Consider the following 4,950-nt stretch of genomic DNA (forward strand, 5'->3'; position numbering starts at 1 on the left):
ATTCCCTTAATAAATGAATAGGCCGGCGGTTGAAGTCTGTCATACTGATTGCTTCATTTGTCCCTGGCGTGCTAAAGGGAACTCGAACGCCTGATAAAAACGTTAATGTGATCTTCCTCTGTGTTAAAATGACCGTAGTTTATATTTAAAATTTGAAAGCAAATGAGTTTATATTTAGTTAAAGTTCAATTTAAAATTTGAAAGCAAATGAGTTTATGTTTGGGTAAAGTTCAATTTAAAATTTGAATGCGAATAAATTTATGTTTAATTAAAGTTCAGTTTAAAATTTGAATGCAAATGAGTTTATATTTAGTTAAAGTTCAATTTAAAATTTGAATGCAAATGAGTTTATATTTAGTTAAAGTTCAATTTAAAATTTGAATGCAAATGAGTTTAAATTTAGTTAAAGTTCAATTTAAAATTTGAATGCAAATGAGTTTATATTTAGTGAAAGTTCAGTTTAAAATTTGAATGTAAATGCTGCTCTAACTGTAAATTTAGTGGCGTTAGTTTGTCTTGTAAAATAATTTTTACGTTATATGAAATGCCATCGGTTTCATTTTTCACATTTTTTGAACAACAACTTTTTTCATTTATTCAATGATGAGAAATACCAATAATTTAATTAACCTGCACTTGTAATTCCTTGACAATCCCCCTTTTTGTGTTTTCTCGATTCCTTATGTGAAAATTATTTTCCAATATTAGCTTGATGTTAGTTTTCATCTGTGATTATGTTCGTGTGCTGAGGGTTTTTCACAGTATTGCGTTGTAGTTTTTAATTGAGTATGTAGCTCGTAGTAAAATAAAGTGCGCAGAATGCAGTCCATTTGTCTGAGCTTTTTATATTTAGTTTTTCTTAATATTCTTTGGTTCCTCGTACTCTGTGTTGCAATTTTAATTACTTTTGATAATGCTCTTGCTGCTACTGATGCAGAATTTTTCTTTTGTTTTGACGTTATTATTATATTGACGTAAATGAAACTTCAGATTGTTTTATTGGATATAATTATCGTTAATTTAATGATGGATTGACTTTAGTAAACTGGCATGACAACAGGTATGGCCATCGATGTTGCAAAAAAATAATACGGAAAATCCTGATATAAAGATTTTCACGAAACTTCCATGCAATCCTTGTATTCTTGGTCGACTTTAATCCGTGTATACTCTACAAAAATAATAACACATCATCGGCTTACATCCATTATGGTATAACTGCAGATTAAGAATTCACTAGAGACTGACACTAAACCTAACACGAAGAAAGTCGGTTTCGTCAACAAACCTGCAACTATAGTAGATTCACATCAACCGTACATTAGTTGGCTAAGCCAGTCCCTAACGACGCTCCTGATTGGCTGTTGATAAGCCAATCACAGGGCCGGAAACTCAGTCTCTCGAGAGTTCACATGGGTATGATCTATGTTCCACTTCTCCTGAGGGATACGTCTTTCAAAGTATCCTCAGGAGAGGTGGAACATAGATCCTGCATATGTGAACTCTCGAGAGAGACTGAGAGTTTCCAGCCCTGTGACTGGCTTATCAACAGCCAATCAGGAGTGTGATAAGGGACTGGCCTAGACATCAAATGCACGGTTGGTGTGATTTATACACAGCATCCTCGCGGACACAAACTTTGAGGCTCCTGAAAATGGTACACTCAGGTACATACCCTGCCTCCTACGGTCATGCGAGTCAAGCAATCACCCGAAATAGGTCTATCGCTTAGGTATTAAAAATCTTTTGAGCCAAATGTATGGCTATTCTTCATAATGACAAAGGCACTCTCCCATTGCCTCAGCTGATTTGGTCATTTCCGTCCTTTTCGATAACCATCTTTTCCTTTGGCACCCTTTGACCTCCGATCCAATCCAATGCTCTCAAACCTTGTTTTATGCCAGAATCTCTATACCATGACCTTCAGCAATCAGGTTCGTTTTTCATTGTTTGAGGGTATTTTCAAGTACATTTACATTTGTTTATTTTTCTTTTGCTCTCACATTTAAGTATTTATTAATTTGCATATAACAATACACACACACACACGTGTATAATATATATATATATATAATATAATATATATATATATATATATATATATTTCAAAAACGAAAACAAAATGTTCAATATAACAAGAGCAGCGAGAGCAGAGTAACAATAATTTTCAATGTCAATATTGGATAAAGAAACTTTAAAAATTAAAAAATTATTAGATTCTTTTATTTATATTGAATTAATAAATATTAAATATGGCAAAGCAATGGAACTCTGATGGCTGAAGTGGAATCCTCAATCACTAGTGACTGCCTGTGGTAGAACCCACTCAACTCTTGCCTGTTTTTGAAAACTATGGATTCTGCAAACCACGAAAAAATTTCCATTAAAAACCTAACTTAACATTTATCTAAAGTCCCTTAATAAGCAATAATGAATGGTATACAATATATAAATATCAAATGCAAATATGCCAATATCACTTACATATAACTGAATTAGGTACCTAAATAAATTTGCCAAGACCAGGAAGATGACTGAAGCCGATGATACTAGGCTACCTTCCAGCAAGCACAAGTAACCTAGCCTAGTAACAAATTAAAAAAAAAAAAAAAAATTAGGCTCACTAATATTCTAAGTTATGCAATGTTAAATTAAATATGAAAAAACACTCAGGAAAATAAAAATCTTAATACGATATATCGATTTAAGCAAATCTGAACACCCACTAGGCTATCCTATGCACAAAACAAAGATTTGGAATTAAGCTAGAAATAGCCCTAGTAATTTTATAATTAGCATACAATCCATAGAAAATTTATAATTAGTGCTGAAGCTTGGATAATTAATATTCATTTCAAATATTATAACCCCCTAACAAATAACCAAGTTGAACTATATGCCACAAAATCATAGGAAACTTACTGGGTTGGTAGGCCATATCCTTAAAATCCCAAAGCAAATCGAAGAGCAGCAGAATATCCCATTGTTGAGAAGTATGTATTCTGAAATCTTGATATTGCACTCTTCATGGTAGCACTCGTGTAGGCAATTGCAGGAGAGGTGGCCTTAAATTAAAGTGCTACTCCATCTTCATAGCACTTCTTCACTAGAAGAAAACATTATCCAATATGGCTGATCTGCCTCCTCACTCTTCTCTCATTACCAGTAGGTAAAAATATATTCCCAAGGATGATGGAATCAGGAACTGCAAATATTAAAATACAGCCAGCAGAGCCATCTATGGACTGAACATATATCCTTGAAACTCCCAGTATTATTTCTTTTTGATTTTGCTTTGTATGGCAAAAGGGGGGGTTTCAAGGATAAAACAAATATGAACCTAGATATATATATACACACAATTTTATAAAATTTTCTACAGAATTAGAATATAAAATAATTCTTCAACACTCCAAAGGGGGGGGGGATTCGAATTTAGTCAAAATTCGAATGGTAAAGCTAATGCCTTACAAAATTGGAGTAACATTCTAACGGAAAAAAAATCAAAATTACAACACCTAAACATATACTGCATTACTAATTTCTCAACATATCTCTAGTTCGTGCCTCACTAATGACAGCAGCCTTTCTCCTTTTCTTTGATGTGTACTACTGTCCTCTTTAATATCTGCCTTTTCATCAGTGTCATTAGTCCACCGGGCTTAAGAGAGGTATTACTGAAGTAACATGCCGTCTTACAGTTTCACGAGAAGCTCCCTTAAACACAGCTATGTCAGTTACTTCATCCAAGTCATTTAATTTTACTTTTTTAACAATACCCATTGGGTAATTTGAAGGTTTCATGTGCGTTTCTTTTTAACAGAACAATATCACCTACTTGAATTCTTTTATGTGTCATGGTTTATATCTACTCCTTTCGTCTGTAGCTTGTGACACTAATGGTGCTATGATTCTGAATTATAAATGTTAATAAGTCGAGACCTCACATTTCTAAGTTTTTGATACTTGTCTAAAACTTTGCTAACATGATCATCTGCTGTCCGTTCAGATCTTCATCTGGATTGCCCTGCAAGTCAGGAAATAATGTTAATAGACAGCAATTCATGTCCATGAATTAATATTTCTCTGGTGTAATTGCATCAGGCACTTCCTCTGTGATACTGTCTCTCAACCCTTCTTTTGAAGGCAATAGGGCGCCTGTTAACCAAGTGTACGGTTTGCTCTACAAAAAACTCAAAATCACGGAAGTCTAACACATTATTTCTTATGCTCCATGGATTAAACGCTTACTCATTTTAACACAAGTCTCAACAAGTCCTCCTAATTTATTACATCCCTTTGGATACTGCTGAAACTTAATTGACTTTACACCATTCTCTTCAAAAATATGCCTGACTCTCAGGATCACCCAGGAAATTAGTGACCACATTAGCTCCAGCTATCAACTGAGATCCAAGATCTGACAATACTAGTTGAGGGATTCCATACTGATATGAATGCAGTTGAAAAGCTCTTAAAATTCTTTTGTAGTGAGATCTAAACAAATTTTTAAATTCAATTGCCCAGACCTAGAACCAGACAAAGTCAAACATAGAATCCAAACTTTGCTCTTTTTACCATTAAGCTTAACGTTATACGGTCCAAAATGATCAATAAAATATACTGAATGGTATAGAGGGAGGGTCAATCCTAAATCGCGATAGGCACTTTGATTGACCTTAACCGTTCTCTCTTTGAATCTCTTACAAATGACACATTCTTTAAGGACCTTTTTTTACTACTGAAAAGTAATGTGGAATCCAAAACAATTTTTTCTCATCTCTGACAAAAGAGAATAAACACCAGCATGTGAGAAATTCTCATGAAAATCTTTTATACTAACCGAGTTAACTTACTGTGTTTGTGAAGTAAAATAGAAAGTTGACAAAAGTATCTTTTCTTCCATTTAGGCATTTTACTTCTAATTCTCAGGATTCCATGGTCATCCAT

At 33.7% G+C, this 4,950-nt stretch overlaps 1 long non-coding RNA gene across 1 annotated transcript; it reads right to left on the bottom strand.

Annotated features, from left to right (window-relative positions):
* Positions 1–2,251: 2,251 nt before the first annotated feature.
* On the bottom strand, positions 2,252–3,042 carry LOC135196029 (uncharacterized). The gene is made up of 3 exons (XR_010310287.1): positions 2,923–3,042; positions 2,504–2,584; positions 2,252–2,359 (listed from the first exon to the last, which is right to left on the bottom strand). It is a non-coding gene; the product is annotated as an uncharacterized LOC135196029 (long non-coding RNA).
* Between the last annotated feature and the right edge of the window lie 1,908 nt (positions 3,043–4,950).

The sequence above is a fragment of the Macrobrachium nipponense genome, chromosome 17, assembly GCF_015104395.2.
Source record: "Macrobrachium nipponense isolate FS-2020 chromosome 17, ASM1510439v2, whole genome shotgun sequence".
NCBI lineage: Eukaryota > Metazoa > Arthropoda > Malacostraca > Decapoda > Palaemonidae > Macrobrachium > Macrobrachium nipponense.